Source organism: Micromys minutus (assembly GCF_963924665.1).
Source record: "Micromys minutus genome assembly, chromosome: 3".
Lineage (NCBI taxonomy): Eukaryota > Metazoa > Chordata > Mammalia > Rodentia > Muridae > Micromys > Micromys minutus.
In genome coordinates this window covers 33,328,239-33,347,826 of record NC_137972.1, presented here as the reverse complement: position 1 = coordinate 33,347,826, position 19,588 = coordinate 33,328,239, and the positions used below count along the sequence as shown (strand labels likewise).

The following is a 19,588-nucleotide window of genomic DNA, read 5'->3' as shown; positions in this document are numbered from 1 at the left end:
GGTGAGATTCATGTTAATGCTGCCTTTTCTTTACCCTGAAAATTCAAACCATTATTACCTACATATGTAATAAGTATAAAATATTATTACTAAAACATTTTATATTCCTCACAGTTGTCGGTGGGTGTGTGCGCACGTGCATGTGGAAGCCAGAGGTCAACCTCCAGTGTCATTCCTCAGACACAGTCTCTTGCTGGCCTAGAGCTTGCTGGTACTAGGATAGGCTAGTTGGCCAGTGAACCCCAGAGATCCACCTGCCTCTGCCTCCCCAACACTGGGACTATAAGCGCATACCACAACGCCTACCATTGCTTGACAATACAATATGTCCTGCTTCTTGGTTTCATGACCGTCTTCCTCCCCCAGCTAAAAGTCACCTTCAAGAAGCAGGGACTCCGTGTTGGTTACTACAGTCCTAGACCTAAGCTGGCACTGACAGCATAGTCAGTTCTCAATTGCATTTGCTGAATGAATGGGTGGGAGAAAGAATCCATTGAGGGTTTCATTGAATCCTTGAACAAAGAACCATGGTCCTGTTCTCTAGGGACCGAGCGGGATTCTGGGGTGGGAGACTTTGGGTACTAGATCTGGGTAAATCCCAGGTAAACCAGGACAAGCTGGTTATCTGTCCTCAAGGCATCTACATTGATACCATCAGACATGTTTTACCAGATAAAGTCTCAGACCCAGAGACCTGGAGACAGAGGACTATGACCTAACTGACTGGGAGTTGCTTTGTGACAATCTAAACTTTGTTTCAATACTTTGAAACAAACTCATGTTTCAAATGGCTTTGGCTCAAACTCTCATTTCTTCCCAAACCCAGGGATACCAACTAGGCCTACCCCTCCTTCACTCAAGTGGCATTTGCCTGGGTCCTTTTCTGTGGCTCTGGGCACTGTTCCAGGCAGGAGCTTGAAGTGCTCAGCACTGAGCCTCCGCTTCTGTGAGGTGCTGCTTTCTCAGAAGAAAATTTATGATATTTATTTGAGGCTTACAACAGGCCGTGACAGAATAAATCTATACTTAAAAGTTTACTATCATGAGGCAAATTAATATACCTATTCCTTGAATATTTGCTTTTTTGTGATAAGAGCAGCTAAAATGTATTTATTTAACCAAAATCTTTAATACAGATTCTTTTTGGCAAGAAGCTCTTTATTGGGCACACTCCTACTAACTGCCATGCCCCAGCTGTATAGCAAATCTCAGCCTTATTCTGTCTTCACGTCTGTTATTTTCTGTTCTCTACCCAACGACCATCCCTACCCACTTCCTGGTCACCAGTGTTTTAGTCTCTGCTTTTGTACTGCTGGCTTTTAAAGGACTTCTTCACAAGTGATCTGTATGACCTGTCTCTGTACTTTTCATTCTTTCATCTCGTATATTCTTTTATTTTTTTATATTTTTCTTTCTGTATCTATCTTTTCCCAGTCAACATGATGCTCCCCAAGTCCTTCTGTGTTGTGGCAAATGCAGGATCTCCATTTCTACAGGTTCCTTTGTCTGTGTGTCTACACAGATAGGCATTTATATGTAAGTCTTTCTCTGTGCCCAGACTGACTATGGAACAGTCCCAGTGAGGCCTCAGTAGGCTCCCAAGGGATGCTAGGTTCTAGGATGGCACCATACAGTTGGTTCTTCTCCAGGCTGAGGAGAAGGAACACATTCTTGGGTGATGCTGTTTATATCCACATGGACATTTTCCTCCATGGGCAGACAGCAGATGCTATCATTCAACATGATCCCATGACCCATGAAAAATCTTCAGTCTTGAAGGAATACTAGAGTTTAGATCTTGACCATCACTCCTGTGCTCTGCACTGGTCCCTGGGAATGAGATACTAGAGACAATGAAGTCTTTAACAGATCAGGCCGAGTGGAGCAGGACCATGCTCTAGGAACCATCCTCTCTGAGCTACTCTTCTTGTTGCTATGATAAAATGCAGAAGGGCTGCTTCTGGCAACTCCGGGTTATGGTCCACCGTGGCGGGGAGGTCACAACAGCAGGATGTGGAGGCAGCTGGTCACAGAACATCCACCGTCAAGAGGCGGGGGGCGGGGGCAATGCTGGTGCTCAGCTCACTTTCTCTTTATAGAGTCTGGAATCTAAGCTCAGGGAATGGTTCCACTCACAGTGGGTGGCTCATCCTCCCTCAGTTTACTTAAGTTAATCTCCCACTCGCATGTGCAGAGGCCTGTCTCCAAGGCAAGCCTTGGTCTTATCAGGTCAACAGATAAGACTTTCTATCTATCTATCCCAGGAAATGATCAGTTTTACTCTACCATGCATTTTACACATGATATACTGTCAGGCCTCAAGCCCAAGGTGACTGTGGCTTGAGCCCAAAGAAACATTTTATCTTTACAAATCAACTGTCTCAGGTGTTTTGTTAGAGCAACAGATAGCTGCCTATGATGAAAGAGATGTCTGTATCTATCCTGAGTTTTCTATTTGTGTTCTTTTTCAAGATTTTATAGCCCAAGGATGGCCTCACACCCAACATCCTCTTGCCTCAGACGCCCAGTGGCTGGGACTGCATGTGTGCACCGTTACACTTGCCCACGGCTATTACAAGTAGCACAAATAGAGAGTGTCCAGCCAATAGTCACTTCACTCATGAGTCTAAGCCGTAGCTCTCTTCTACCTCAGCCCTTTGTCCTGTTCCTGTCATCTGTGCCCTCAAGTGCAGCAGCTTCTGAACAAGCCCCATCTTCCTACCACATAGCAAAGTTTCCACATCTGCCTCACTTCTGGCCCTTGCCACAGTCACACACAGCACACTTAACTTCAGAGCAGTTCCCAGATGAGCTGCTCTCCTTTCCCAGCTCTCTGAGATTACTCTGAGGTTACTGTGGATTTGGACCGCAGTCCTTCCAAGCCCTCCACATCACCACTGCCTCTCAGCTCAACATCTGCACCCACAGCATGACCTGTGGCCCAGGCTGGAAACACTCCAGATGTCCCCACACAGGTACACAAATAAATAAAATAAGGTAGACCATAAATTGGAATAGTCACTGGTGAAAAACTTACATGTGCTGTAACATAGGTTAACCTTTTTGAGTGGACTTCAAAAACATTATACTCAGGAGAAACACACACACACAAGAAGAGAGATGTTATTATTTCTCTATGTGTGATACCTGCAGGAAGTCCGCCTACAGAGGCAGGAGAGAGATTTCCGACTGCCTAGAATGAGGTAACTTGAGGTGACTGCAGATAAGATCCAGATATTTTAGGGAATGTGCAATATTCTTACACTATGGTGTTAGCTGCACAATTCTGGAATTTTACCAAAGGTGTGAACTGCTCACACCTATAATCCCTAGGGGCTAAGGCAGGGGGATCACTACAACTCTGAGGACAGCCTGAGCTACAGTGAAGCCCTGTCTTAAATAAAACAAAGCTAAAAAGTCAAAGGGCTATATACTTAAAACAAGTGCATTTTATGCGATGGTTATAAAACCTCAATAAACCTTTTTTTTTCCCCAAAATAAAACAGGGAGGGAATTCAATAAATTTTCATTGCTAAGATTTCCAGATAAATTGTTAAGTCTTTTTATAAAGCTTTTGTAAGATACATTGGTACACACTTGGGAAGCAATTCCGGATGATTCTACAGTACCGTGGTGACAGTGGTGGCCTCTAATGGGACAGGACACAGCACTTCCTGCCTTCACTTATTTCACTGTTTTGTCCTATTATTTAAAGACTCGTTTGTTTTTTACTTATGTTTGTGTGTGTGTGTGTGTGTGTGTGTGTGTGTGTGTGTGTGTGCATGATTACATGTGTGTGTACACTCAGTGCCTTTGGAGCCAGAACAGGGCATAAGATTCCCTAGAGCTGGCATTATAGATGGTTGTGGGCCAATCAAGGTTGGTGTTGGGAATTGAACTCAGGTCCTCTGATAGAGCAACAAGCATTCTTAATGATGAGCCAGCTCCACACTCCTCTCCTGTCTTCTTTCATGGCCTCCCCCTGCCCCCAGCTTTGTAAAACTGAGGTCAAACCTACAACCCACTGTCTCACCTCCTGCACCTAGGATTACTAGCATGTGCCCTCATGACTTACATTCTACCCTCTTTACAGGCTCAGTCTAGTCCTTGTTTTGTGTTTGCTGGTGTGTTTTGCACACTGGGGGATTGAACCTAGAGCCTCAGGCATGCCAGAGGAGCATTCTATGGCTCAGCTATGACCACGCCCTCTTTTTTTTTTTTTTTTTTTTTTTTTTTTTGAGACAGGACTATCAGGACTGGTCTGAACACACACACACACACACACACACACACACCTATAAATAAGTAAATAAAAGAGGGTTGCTGGAATCTGAGTGCTCTAATAGTGCCTCGTCTGGCTAAAGATAGCACATCTGGTCACAAGCTGTATGGAATCCCTAATTCTCCAGGCTCCACCACAGCCTGGAAAAGAAAAGTTTGAAAACCACCCAGCTCTGTCTTTCTCTCATTCCAAGATCCCCAGGAAAAGTATGACTAATTCTGCTTCCGAGCTCTAGAGCAGTGGATGTCAACCTTCCTAACGCCGCAACCCTTTAACCCTTCGTGATGTGGTGGCCCAACCATATAATGATTTTTGTTGCTACTTTATAACCATAATTTTGCTACAGTTATGACTCATAATATCATCATCTGTATTTTCTGATGGTCTTAAGTGACGCCCATAAAAGGGTCACGACCCACAGGTTGAGAACTGCTGCCTTAGAAAGGTTGTCACCAGCACTGCCATCTTGGCATACTATGGTTTACAAAGCAACAACTTGTAGAATCCACCTCTGCTCACTTTGTCGGCTCCCCATACATAAACCAAGATAAACCAGGGGAACAGAAGAAAAATGGTAGCCATCCTCCTTCACCCTGGGGACACTGTGTCTCGCAAACAAAACCCCTTATATAGGTTTCCTACATGGATACACTGATAGCATCACCTCTCTGCTCTTCTGTCCCCTCCAACAACTGCTGACAGGTCTCTTCACCCACAACCTGGGTCCATGTCCTAGAAGGAAGCCTTCCAAAGCAGAAATCTGATCATGTCACCTCTCTATTCAAAATCTCAATGGCTGTTCATCCCTAATCTGGTCAGTGCTGAACAGAGCGGAGCTGGATATGATGGGAGGCACCACACACACACACACACACACACACACACACACACACATTCAGGGTAAGACCTGTATCCAATCCTACAACTTGCTGTTTGCCACTGACTTAGGAAACTCTGTTCCTTTCTCTGAGCCTTATGGGTCACGAGAGGGCTATGGAAAAGTGGCTGCAGGGCTTAAAGGCACAGTAGCTTAGATTTCCATGAGACCAAAGAAGACTGACTGCCTCCCTCTCAGGGAGGGTTGGAAAAGATGAAACCTAATGCAGAAGCCAGAGATGAAAACACTAACCTGCCCCACTACTCCAGGTCTCTTTACTTTGATTGTCGGTTTAGATGCAAAAAAGGCACACGGGATAACGCTGAAAACATACATAACGTGTTACAAATAGGAAGGGAGTGAGTTTGACTCCCAACCATCCAAATCTCCAGCTCATCCCTTCAGAAATAATAGATTCGCATTTTCTTTGAATCAGGACCAAGGGGACAGTTTTAAAACTGTCTTGGGGTATGTACTGTCTGGTTTTGTGGCAACTTGACACAAGCTGGAGTTATCACAGAGAAAGGAGGCTCAGTTGAGGAAATGCCTCCATGAGATCCAGCTGTAAGGCATTTTCTCAACTAGAGATAAAGGAGGGAGGGCCCAGCCCATTGTGGGTGGTGCCATCCCTGGGCTGGTACTCTTGGGTTCTATAAGAAAGCAGACTGAGCAAGCCAGTAAGTAACATTCCTCCATGGCCTCTGCATCAGCTCCTGCTTCCTGACCTGCTTGAGTTCCAGTCCTGACTTCTTTTGGTGATGAACAGCAATGTGGAAGTGTAAGCTGAATAACCCTTTCCTCCCTAACTTGCTTCTTGGTTATGATGTTTGTGCAGGAATAGAAACCCTAAGACAGTGTGTATGTGTGTGTGTGTGTGTGTGTGTGTGTGTGTGTGTGTGTGTGTGTGTTCATTTCTCTGTTTCTTCAGCCTCTGCCCTGAGTTCTCTGGCCTTCTTTGGAATCAAGGGACTTCACAGGAACAGATTAAATTGAGATACGATCTCTGCACACCCAACAGAGAGACTCATTTATGGGTTTGGTGACTTCCAAACAGGTCTCCAAGCTGTGAGTTTCCTTTTGCTTTGGAAATGAACACAATTTTATAAGTAACTGCTGTTTCTCAGTGTTAGGAAGGTTTTGCTGGATGAATAAGAAACATGGTCAGATGTTAGCAGTCAACTAAAGGAAAAAACTCTGAGACACAAAACCCAGATTTGCGTGCAAAGCAAGTGTCAGAATGGCTTGGCTGGCCAGGTTCTCCCAGAGCTGCGGCAGTGTTCTTCTCGGATCTCAGGTCTTGGTCTGATAATGACCTTGAAGACTTTTCTGCTTTTGGGTCCTTTAGGCTTGCATGGAGTCTCACTGGCAAGTTCCCTGGTTCTCCAACTTGCACACAGCCTAGAACATTGCCCAACACCAACACTCAGGTGACCTAAATACTACCTGACAGAAATGTTTTAGAACAGTGAATCTTAGCCTTCTTAATGCTGCAACCCTTTAATACAGTTCCTTATGTTGTGGTGACCTCCAACCATAAAATTATTTCATTGCTATTCTGTAACTGTAATTTTGCTACTGTTATGAATCATAATATAAATATCTGATATGCTGAATGTCTTATGGTTTTGCTGCTGTGAACAGACACCATGACCAAGGCAACTCTTATAAGGACAACATTTAATAGGGCTGGCTTACAGGTTCCAAGGTTCAGTCATTATCATCAAGGCGGGAAAATGGCAGCATCCAGGAAGACATGGTGCAAGAGGAGCTGAGAGGTCTACATCTTCATCTGCAGGCTGCCAGGAGAAGACTCATCCCAGGTAGTTAAGACTAGGGTATTGAACCCATACCAATAGTGACATGTCTACTCCAACAAGGTCACACCTTCTAGGCTACCTCATTGTTCACAAGAGCCTACCTGGAAGAGTAGCTCAAACACTTACTGACACAAATAGATAATCAAAGTGTGGTATTATACACAATGGAATAACATTCAGCTTTGTAGAGGAAGGGATTGCAACACACACTACCAGAGATGAATCTTAAAGGTCTATCAAGTGAGACCCGCCAGTTCCAAAATACCAGACCCCCAGCGATTCTACTCCTGTGCTATATCTGGAAACATTCGACTCACAGAGATCTGAGCAGTGGGGAAGGCAAAGAAGAACTACGCTATGATGGTGATAGGGTTTCAATTTTGTGAGTTCTGAAGCCTTGGCGATGGCAATCATGGCTGGCCAATGTTGTGCATGTATGTAATAGTGATCTGAACCATGGGAAAGGGTGAAGATGGCAAAGTTTGTGCTCTGTGTATTTTCCCACTGTAATGATTTTAATAAGGCGGGCAATTGTTTTACAATTCTCCCAAATGCAAATCCAGATTCCTTAAACAATATCCCAGATCTGGGACCAAATGAAAACATTGCTGCCTCAGAAATAAATCAGACTGAAGGAAATCTGATATAATAAAAGTTACCATGGCCCTGTGGTATATCTCAGAGTCATGTCAAAATTCCAATTTGGTGCTTTTTTTATTATTATTATTTAACGTCTTTATTTCTTTGTGTATGAGTGAGTGTAGATGTGCACGTGTGTGGCAGCCAGAGGAAAACTTGAAAGAACTTCTACCATGTGGGCTCCAAGGACTGAACTCAGGTCATCAGGTTTGGTGGCAAGCACCTGTCTCCACTGAACTATCTCACTGGCCCAAGGGTGCGTCGTGGAGGCCTCTGCAGGAGGTGTATTACTCTCTCATGGCCCTTACTGGGGACAAGACTATGGGTTTCAAAGCAGGTTTCACAGTTCAATAAAATTCTAGTTTCTCTAAAATGGAAGATGGGGTACCACAGTGTGGGTCTGGAGTGTCCCCAGAGTCCCATATGTTAAAGACTTGTTGCCCAGCTTCATGCTATTGGGAGGCCATGGCACCTTTAAGAGGCCCAGGAAGCCAGAAGGTCATGGAACATTTCATCCAGCCTTGAGGGAGACAGTTTGGTCTATCACATGTCCCTGTCATGACCTGCTACTTTATCACAGGCAAAAAGGCCATGAACCCAAGCCAATCATAGCCTGATACCTCCAAGTCTGTGAACCAAAATAATCCCTTTCTCCTTTTTATTAATTCTTTGAAAACTTCACATAATGTATTTTTATCATATTCACCCTCAATTTAACTCTCAGGTCTGCCCCACCTTCCCACCTTCCATAATGCTGTGCTGTCACTATTTTAACTATTATTCAATAGCCCATCAAGTCCAATTGTGCAACTCGTGTGTGTGTGTGTGTGTGTGTGTGTGTGTGTGTGTGTACTCCTGGGGCCGGGGTGGGGACCAGACACTGGAGCAGGGTCAGCCTGCCAGGATCCATACCCTTGAAAATACCCATTTCTTCACACTCCCCCCAGAAGCTATCAACTATCCATAGGTCCTCAGTTAGGGGTGGGGCTCATGAGCCTCTTCCCACTCCATTCAAGAATGTTGATTAACTTGACCTATACAGGTCCTATGTAGGCAGCCACAGCTGCTATGAGTGCATACATCCTGTCGTGTCCAGATGATACTATTTAGAGCAGTGGTTCTCAACTGTCCTAATGCTGCAACTCTTTAACATAGTTCCTCATGCTGTGGTGACCTCCAACCATAAGTTATTTTCATTGCTACTTTATAACTGTAATTTTGCTACTGTTATGAATCATAATGTAAATATCTGCTATGCAGGATATCTGATGTGTAACCCCACAGCTTGAGAACCACTGATTTAGATCTTGTCCCCCAGACCTCTGGCTTTTGCAATCTTTCCAGTCTCTCCTACTTTATGGTCCCTGAGCCTTGGGGAGGGAGTGTGACACAGATGTCACATTTGTAGCTGAGCATCCCACAGACATTTATTCTCTCTTCTTGGACCAGCTGTGAGTTTCTGTATTACCCACCATCCCCTGCACAAAGAAACTTCTCTGAGAGGTCTGAGAGCTTCACTAACCTGGGTCTGCAGTACGAGGGGGCTTCTGGGTGATTTAGAATTACCCCACTGCCCATGGCCTAACCCCAAGGCCAACCCAGTCTCCACCCTGGGTTTGCAGCTCTCTTCACCTTTCTGCCTTTAAGTTAATTGTCTTGGTATTTGTCACATCGTGGAAAGGTGACTGACATAGGGGATCTTCAAAGAGCAGCTCACCTCGAAGGGTATAGAGGGGTAAGACCTCAAAAGTTTAAGGAAGGACAGTTATTCATGCAAATGAACATGAAAGGAAGATTATAAATTAGCAGCCTCACTGTGACAGGAAGAGACTTCACTGTGCTTGAGCCACCTGTGCCCCTTCCTCCTACCAACTTCCGGACTTGAAGCCAAATAGCCAAGAAGGTCACAGAGGTCAGATTGGAATGGGAGAAGGAAAGACCATGGTGGCTCAGAGGAAGCAACGAGTGCTCCTCACCCTAACCTGAAATTCTTCCCCATGCATCAAGACACCCACAGTGTCAACACCCCTGGAAGAAGAGGAAAGAGGAGTGAGAAGTTGGCCTGGTGATGGCAGGATACACCGTTAAGTCTGTGAGAGAACATTCTGGGGCTCTCGCCTTCGGGACAGGAATCCAAGCTGGCATGGCTTTCCAGCTTGTCCCTGGGGCCTGGGATCCACTGCATCGTTGATTTCATTAGTTGCCATGGTATTTAGAGTAGCTCAGAGCATAGCTTGGACTTAATATGTTATGAGGGATGTCAGTCCTGTAAGAGGTTTATCACTGTACCGAAGAGCCCAGAATAGTTCCCTTCTCTGTGAGACGATTCCAAGAAAACACTGCTCAGTAACAGTCTATAGTCCAGAGAGTTAGACTGGTCGCAACCACCCTAGAGCTGAACTAGGTGGAAGAGGCCACAATAAATGGTTTGAATGTGAAAAGTCCTCCATGGGCTTATATGTTTGAACATGTACTGGCTGGTCTTATGTCAATTTGACACAGCTAGGGTTATGGGGGGGGGGGGGGAAGGAACATCAAATGAGAAAATGCCTCCACAAGATCTTGTAGACAAGCCTGTAGGGAATTTTCTTAGTGATTGGTGACAGAGGGCCCAGCCCATTGTGGGTGGTCCCATCCCTAGGCTGGTGATCCTGGGTTCTATGAGAAGGCAGTCTGAGTAAGCCATGGGGAGCAAGCCAGCCTACTAGACTGTAGGCAGCACTCTTCCATGGCCTCTGTATCTTCTTCTGCCTCCAGGGGCCAGCTAGTGGGTTACTGTAGTAGGTACTGTTTCCATTAACATATGGGGTTGGGGTGGGATGAACTAACTCCACAGCTCCAGGACCTTCGCCCTTTCTGTCTGCCTCTATGAGAAGCTACAAACATCAGAGATGTCCCGCCATACCCCCAGAAGCTAACCATCCTCAATGGAGTCTACATTGGCTTCTCTCACCACTGAAGATGCTGCCCAGATTGCGAGGCCATGACCCGACAGCTGCTGTTTTAAATGCATCGGGGGCAGGGCTCGCCTCCCTCACTGCTGGTCAGCGGGCATCTTATTTGATCAGGACATCCCCAAACAAGAGCCGACTCCACACTGACACAGATGGTACCCTTGACACTGGGCTTAGCATCTGTATCCTAAAATCCCAAGCACTATCCTTTTGTGTCAAGGCATTCCAGGCATCTGTGACAAGGCAAAGGTTACTAAACTGGGACAGACTCTCAAGCCACATCGCTTACAGACTCTTGAGACGATCAGCTAATGTGGGCTGGAGTCCTAAGCCACTGAGAAGACAACAGGAAGGTCCTCTCAAGAGAAGTTGGCTGGAAGAAAGGAGAAAGGCAGTGGCTACATTTCCTTGTCAACTGGCTGCTGCCACATACCCCCGCCCCAGTCCACTGCTCATTTCCAGGGGTTCTTGCTCTGCAACCCCATTCCTTCAAACTCCACCTTGCACAACCCTGATGGCAATGCATGTCTTTTTGTCCCCAGTGTCTGAGTCTTGTCTCTGAAATTCTCCAGCCCCACAGTAAGGCCATGCAGCTGCCAGACTGGACTTTGTCTTGCATGTAGCCGTAAGTCTGTCTAGAAGACCCTTTGTTTACTGTTAACAGGTCACTGTAGACTGGGCCCTTTGCCATGGTGCCTGCTTTTCCTGAGTATATTTCTCATTGCCTCCTAGAGTTAGTTAACAATGCCCAGCTCTGGTCAATGCCCCTTCCAATTTAAATCTTCCGTCTAGAGTCTGCTTGCATGTACAATTAGAGATTTATCCTTCCAGTCTCCTCATCAAAACTCTGCTTCCTGAAGCCTTTGGAAACTGATAACTGTTGCAGAACACCTTCCTTGGGCACACATCAGTTGTACTGTTCTCAGACCCACATTCCCACCATTTTGGGAGCTCTGATGGGCCTTCTGTCAAAAGATTACCATAGTAAATCTATTGACTGTTTACTGTCCCTCATAAAAGAAGGGGGTATGGAGACTCAAAGAACCCTCAGGTGAGTATCTAATTGCACATGGTCTTGGGGCAGAAGCCAGAGGATGAAGATATGAAAGGATGAGGGAATGGGGCTCCATCTATGCAGCCCTAAGGAAGTCATCACGCCTATGGGATGCAGACCTTTCAGTGTAGCTACTTCAAGGTCACCTGTGTTCCTGCCTCTAACTCATCACCCATTGCTCCCTAACAAGACCTGATGAGTTCATTGGTTTCCTCAGGTAAGCTCTGATGGACTTGCACCTTAGGCAGAGGGGTAGACACTGCTTAAGTCTCTCCCAGGGAACAAAATTTAGCAACAACATCAAAAAAAAGTGAATTCCTGGTGCTAAAGAGATACCTAAACATTCACACCAGTCAAGATAAATTCTCTAGCTGCCCATCAGAGATAAGGAAATAAGGAAAAGTTGTGTGGTACATATTCACAATGGAAAACCATATAACAATAAAAAAGATACTGCAGGCCTGTCATTTACAACAAGATGGGCGACTCTGGAGGGTACTATGTTGAGTGAAATATGCTAGGCAAAGAAAGACAAATATGGCATGTTTTCATTCCTTTGTGGAATTTGAGAATATTGCTCTTGGAGAAAGAAGACAGTAGTTACCAGAGGCTGGGGAGAGAGGCTACGTACAGGATAGACAGGGGTTGGTAAAGTCCCAATTAGACATAAGGGGTATTTTTTGTGTTCCTCTACACAGCTGGATGACTAAACATTGGCAGCTGTTCTAAAAGCTTCTAGTTGACAACATCTTGAATGTTCTCATCACATAGTAATGACAAACAGTTAAAATGACAGGTACACCTAGAGTGACCAAATAGCCTGGTGAACTACGACACACTATATGCATGTTCTGAGATGCCACACAGAGTAATTATTATGGGTAACCCAAAAGTGAAATTAGAAACATAAAGGTGCTTCCAAATGATGTTCCCCAACACAATCTCCTGAATACACTCAGTGTCTTCAGCAATTAGTCCCTCATCTCCATTAGCATCATCTCTGCTGTCTAATGAAGCAGTTCAGAGCATCCACCAGTGCCCTTACTCCAGAGCATCCACCAGTGCCCTTACTCCTGGGTGTTCGTTTCTTTTCTCATCAAATAAACACGAGAGGAATAGAAAAATTCCACTAGACTTTGCATCTACTCTGGAGCTTCCTCTAAACTGCCTGCCCCAGCAAAGAGAGTAGGGGTCTGGCTGATAGTTCAGTCATTAATACAAATCAGTGGCAAAGCAATGGGATCAGGGTTGACCTACCGTTGAGCCAATGAGATTCCCTTCACTAGTGGAAAGAGAAAGTTAGGGAGGAGGGAGAGATAGAAGCAGGGGTCTTAGAGGTCAGTGGGCAAACATTGTCTACTGTACATGATGTTTAAATATAAAACCAGATGTTTTCCTGAGAGAGAAGAACAAAGCAGATGTGCAGAGAGATGAAAACAACAAGAGCAAGCATAGTACTGTTATTGGGAGCAAACCAGGTATTCCTAGCACCCCAGTTCCTGATGCTAGGCTGTCCTGGAGCCATCTGCATTTTATTACCTGTGTTCATCAGAGCAGCACGCGGCCAGGTAGTAAATTCTTGCACTGCCAACAGCTCCTGCTACATTCTGCTGCATACAATCTAAAGTTCCGTCTAAAGCACACACTAGGTGTTCTGTGAACTCTTGGACACTGGTTGACTATATTTCTTATTCATCGCCACGGGCTGAGATTCCCAAAGCTCCAGGGAGTCTTCTGGCTGCTGTCTTCCACTAAGCACTCTAAAATAAAGACCTCTAACTGGGTAACTCCCCTGTCAGTCACCTTCATGCTTAATAACACAACTACCAGTCACACAGATGGCAGCTTCCATACAACACCTTCATGCACCTATGCACATATCAGGACAATGTGCAGCAAGCACTGTGAGTATCTAGCTCCCACCCTACCCCCAACTTTTGCTCCAAAAGAGCTACAAATAATGAAAAAAGAAATATCATTCATAGTCGTGGGCCCAGAGACATCTCTGTGACAGCATTTAGTAGTCACATACCTTGAACAAAGCATTCAACCTCTGCCATGTTCATCCAGTAAAGACACTGCCATCCAGACCAAGTGATCAGAGGTCAAAGCATGAAGTCCCCATCTAGGCCTCTGCCAGTTAGAGCAGCAGCAGTGTACTGCAGAATGTTTGTTCTAGAATGGCTGTGGGGATGACAAACCCAGTTCACCAGTAAAATCTGGTCTCCAGCTTGTTTTGTAAATAAAGTTTTATGGAACACAGCCTCATTTTCTCTATCGGCTATGGATGTTTTTGCAGGACTATATGATCCACACAACCTCAAATATTTACTGTTTGTCATGTTTCAGAAGTCTGTGTTTCCCAACCATCGAGCACACATTGAGAGACCCATGGCTCCAGGTGCATATGTAGCTGAAGATAGCAGTGTCTGGCATCAGTGTGAGATGGTCCAGGGAGGGCACATTTTCCCAATGTAGGGGAATGCCAAGGCAATGGGGTGGAGATTAGGAGGGAGTATCCCTTCCTGAAGACAAGTGGAGGGGCAGGAGGGATGGGAGTGGGTGGAGGAAGGGGATAACATTTCAAATGTAAATACAGAAAGTATCTAATTTTAAAAAAGAAATTCTGGGGTGGGGAGTCTATGTGTCTAGAGGATAGGTCTAACAGGCATACAATAAGGACAAGAGTATATAAGCTAACAAGTTCAGAAAATAATCAATTAAGTAGATTTTTTAAGTTTTTACATATTTATTATACATTTATATACTGTATGTGTGTTTGTGTGTGTGTGTGTGTGTGTGTGTGTGTATGTGTGTCTGAATGTATGTGTGTGTGCATATAGATAGGCCGGCTGCAGGAAAACTCTTGAGGGGTGGTTCTGTCCTCTCACCATGTGGGCTCTAGGGGTGAAAGTTGAACCATAAGAAAACAGATTTGCTCACGAGCCACCCCACTGGCCCTAGTTTCCTTTCCTATAGGATTTATCAGTACCATTAAGAGATAAATAAAAGTTAGGAATCTCTCAGGAGGAAACTCACTAGAGTGTTTCCTACACTCATCTGAACATGAGCCTTTACTTAGCAACTTCTTAACAGGCCAGAGACCCAAAGTGGTACCTGCCCATTTGTACCATCTCACCCCTAAGAGCCCAACATCTTCCAGATGCCAAATAGTTTTGGGAGATCTGGTTACTCCTGACAACTGCTGCAGTTCATGAACTGTTGATGTCCATGGAAGAAAGACCCTCTGATATTTCACTCGTAACAAAAAGGTTAGGCTGGAGCTGGAGAGGTGGCTCGATGGCTAGACGCACCGGCTGCTCTTGTGGAGGACCAGGATTGGGTTCCCAGCACCCACATAGCAACTCACAACAATCTGCTGCTCTAGTTCCAGAGGATCCAATGCCTTCTTCTGGCTTCTAAGGGTACTACATGTATGCGATGCACAGCTATACATTTGGACTAACTGCCCATTAAATAAATAAATAAACAAACAACAAACTTTTTAAAGGCCAGAAAAAGAGAAATGAGAAATCAGACTCAAATAATGATTCACTAAAAGAAAATGTTGGGATGATTTCAGTTAAAAAAAATTCCAAAGTGGCCACCAGACAGCTATCCATCCTGTGGACAGCCAGACAAGTTGACCCTGTGTCTACACTTGAAACAATCAGACCAGCAGGACACTTCTTTAATGACAAGCCCAAGAACCCAGCAAGAACTGGCTATTCCAGGCAGTGTGTTAGAAGGTACCCCAAGAACTTCAAAATCCCAAGCTGAACAATGTTGGCCTGAGAATTCAAGAGACAGACACAGACAGAAGTCCAGCCTGTTCCATCATGGAGCACGGGAGCTGACCAACAAGGGTGAGGTAGGCCTCGCCCCCGCTGGACTCCTGCTCTGGACTAAGTTCCTGTGACTGCTGCCACCAAACTCCAAACCTTCCCAACTCAAGCCAACTCTTCCTTAGCCTGTCCTGGACCCCAGCAGCTTTAAGACAGGCTCTGAGGCCAGACTGGGCGGCTCTTAGAGAGGGTAGCACTTAAACAGAAACCCCCTGCCTCAGCTTTTCTCATTCTAATGTCCCACTTGAGACACCAGATGTGGGGAGAGGCATCCTATACACCTCACGATGTAGGCATTACTGATCATATATATCGCTGGCCATTGGCGGTCAGCTCCACTCCTCTTTCTCTCTGGAAGGTGGACGAAGGGACGGAACTAAAAACTTCAACCCTCTAACCCAGCCTGGGTTAAGATGTCTATGCAAGAGTCCTTTCTGAGCCAGCAGCCAGCCTAGACCTACCTACCAAAGGCCAACAGCCATCAGACAACTTGTTAGCATACAGAAAAATCCTTTGAAAATTCCAAGGATTTTAGAAGTTGTAAGCCAGGAAAAGACAAAGGCCAAATATTTGGGTCTTATTGTCACTGTGTTTTGTGTGAAATCTGGGACCTCTAAGCAGAAGCCTCTCCATTCCCAACACTCACCCCACCCCGCCTCCGCCAGTTCAGTGTCCTCTTGAGAGCAAGTATACCAAGCCTCTTTAGTCCCAGTACCCCTCTCCCTCTGAGCTACAGAGTCTCAAGGAAGACACCATCTACGTACACATGGCTAGAGGGCTTTGTTAACAGAGAGGATGCCAGTGCTCCTCGCATCTCCAGACCAGCCCCACTGCACACAAGTCCTAAGGATGAAGAGTTGGGCCAATCTAGGGATAAATATTAGGTCCCTCAAAGTAGTTCCAAGGATACATGGGCTCATTTTCTGAGATGAAATCACTGGGAATAGCTTCTGTAGAAGCCACAGGGTCAATTCAGGAGCAGCTAGACAGGCACCCCTCCCCCTGTGGACTCCCTGTTGCCCACACCACTGAGCAAACCATCAGCTACAGTTGAGGATGGCTCCCTGAGAATGGCTCCCACACTCCCCAAACCAACCCTGATGCCGTACAGTGGCTACCACAGAGTCCAACAGGTACACACAAGTGGGTAGAGAACAATAGCCAAGCGAGAGCTCGAGTCACGTGACACTGAACCCTGGCTGAAGCTGCCAGGCAGTAATGCCAGGCCAGCGCTGCCAGACCCCTGACTCTTCACGAAGGTCCCGGAAGGCCAGATTTTATGTGAAATCTTCTCAGTTATACATGTTGGCATCAAATTCGCATTTTAAAAGACGCGGCCTGAGCCAAATAAAACATCTGAGTCTGTGCTTGGCCCACGTGCTGTCTGACTAAAAGCTCGTCTAGGAGCCCAGTTTGTAAAAATTACCAGTAATGTATAAAACAGCTCCTGTCCCCTGCATCTCCGAGGACTCAGGTACGCATCCAGAAGTCAGGAAGGGGCAGGACTAAGGACAGTGACCGCCACTGTCCAAATTACTCGGTAAGAAGCAGTGGTCCATATTCCCATTTTGACCACACAACTGCACCCAGTCAGTCTCTTCAGTGAATGCACCTTGCTTTCTTCTCCCACTGAAAGCAAGACTTTCAGGTCTGTTATAGGAAGTGCTCTCCTCTGCTGAGCCGCTCAGATTTGACAGCAGCCTCCCATGTCACCTTAACAAGTATCCCTCTGAAGCTTTAGTCCCCCACCGTGACAGGGGCATCTTACTGAGCCTCAAACACCTCCAACCCAGGAGAGATCAAGGCTTCCTGAGGCCGCCTGCCTGTCTCTTCAAAACAGCTCTAACTGTTAGAAAGATCTTGCAGACATTAGACTTCTATAAACACAGCCCCAGATCAGATTAGGTTTGCTGGCAGCTGCTCCTAGTGACTCACACCGAAAGTTACAGTCAACGCAAACCTTAAGTCTTTTGCACAAGGACCGTCGCTAAGCACCACTCCACAGCTTGTGCTTGGCCAGAAGGATTTTTCAGACACGAGGGAGAGACTTTCCACTTTTTCCCTATTAAATTTCAGCCCACCTACATACAATGAGGAGGCCTCATGCCCACAGGTACAAACTGAACACATTTTGAAAGGACCAAGCCCCTGCCACCGCCCTGCAGAGTGTTGAAGCCAATGGATCTGCATTTGTGATTTTTTTTAATCGATAACTCAGATGGTACTGTGAACCCCTGCCAATAAACACAACCTTCTTCCCTCTGCTTCTCCCAAGCTCTCTGCAGGAGATCATATTTATGAAGTGTGGACTCCAGGTTGATCCATTCTTCCAAGATCAAAGACCTCAGATGTCCCAAAGAGCTTAGCAGACAGCAAGGAGTGAAACAGGTCAGTGGACACTAGAACAAGTGTAAGCCACTGTCCCTGGGAAGGGGACGGTCACTAGTCTTCCCTCTAAGAATGATTCCTACTTTGTGTGAAGTGCCAAAAGTCTGGATTTTTATGTGAACACTACTGTTTTGTTTTGTTTGTTTTCTCTCTCTCTCTCTCTCTCTCTCTCTCTCTCTCTCTCTCTCTCTCTCTCTCCTCTTTTTCTCTTTTTAAAGAAACCCTCTTGGTTTTTAAAGGTTGGAAATGAATCAGTTTCTGTGAGTGCTACAAAGCCAAAGAAAATATGCTGGTGAGTCTAACTTGCCTGCAAGCTGCCACGGCTGCTGTAACTGTTCTGTAACTGTTCTAAATTTCATTCTTGGATCAGATCGAGTCCTGAAAATCTGTGTATGAACAATAACAGAAGATTCACAGCTAGTGTGACCCATGCTGCAGACACTAGGTAAGAACTGAACTTGGACTATATTATCTAATCCTCACAAACATCCACTGGGGTAACCATGGAAGGGAGAAGAAACTGAAGCAGAGAGAGAAAATGGGCTTGATTAAGGTCAAGAAAGAGCTAATTGGTGAATCTGGGATTCAGTCCTAGGTCTCTCTGATGTGGCAGTCCAGTGCAGAGTTCTTGGACCAGGCTGGACAGAATTGTTCTTTGTACAGTACAATGGTAAGCAACTGTCGCCTTACACTGAAGGAATTTTAATTACCAAAGACACATCATAGGAGCTAGAAAGGTAGCTCAGTCAGAGTACTTGTCATGAAAGCCTGAGTTCGAGTCCCAGCACCTGTATAAGCCGAGCATGACAACACACACCTGCAATCTTCCCGATGAAGAGGCAAAAACAGGAGGAGACTCAGGGCATCTAACCAAATGGTGAGCTCTAGATTCAGTGAGAAACTGTCTAAAAAATTAGGTAGAGAGCACCTGAGTGATTAAAGATACCCTACGTGTGCCTTAAGGCTCCACAAACACACACTCTCTCTCTCTCTCTCTCTCTCTCTCTCTCTCTCTCTCTCACACACACACACACACACACACACACACACACACACACACACAAATAAAAAGCATATGGTGAAAACTATTACAGGGATAATTAAGGACACTATCCACCACATCCTTCGGTCCTCAGTGGCCTCTGGCAGCTTCAGGCGCATCCCTAATCCTCCTCAATGATAAACCGTTGGCCGACAGTCCTTGACCAACTGCATCCTGCCCGTGACTCCAGCTTCAAACTCCTCCTCAATGATAAATGCAGTTGTGCACCATTTGCTGAGGAGGAGACATGTGGAGAAATGAACACTTACTAGACAGCCTCACTGTACGAACATCAGAGTGTGCACTCCAGGAGGTGTTGCACATGACAAGGTTCCATATGTGGTCTGTTGTTGACTAACACTTTGTCCTTCAACACGTGACAATAATGATGGTATTTCTGTTGTGAAATTTTGAAAGATGACAGCAACTCAGAGGCATTTCCTTACGAATGAGGGTGAATTGTGTGCTACACCAGCATGCTATGCGCTTCACACAAGCCAACCTGGAGAGCCCCCATTTGAGACAGAAAATAAAATAGAACGTCTTAGGCTGGGACAGACATGAAAATCTAGAAGCCTAGAGAAACTAGGCAGCTTGAGCAAATATCTGAAGCAGCAGGCGTGGGACTGTGTGCACTGTGATGGCTAATCTTGATTGGCATCGAGACTCAATGGTGGTAACCACGGAAAC

General features: G+C 45.6%; 1 protein-coding gene across 3 annotated transcripts in view; it reads right to left on the bottom strand.

The window, feature by feature from the left end:
- Positions 1-19,588, bottom strand: part of SRGAP3 (SLIT-ROBO Rho GTPase activating protein 3) — a gene marked incomplete at both ends in the record, with an annotated part of 211,084 nt that overhangs the window by 172,986 nt on the left and 18,510 nt on the right. The window lies entirely within an intron of this gene.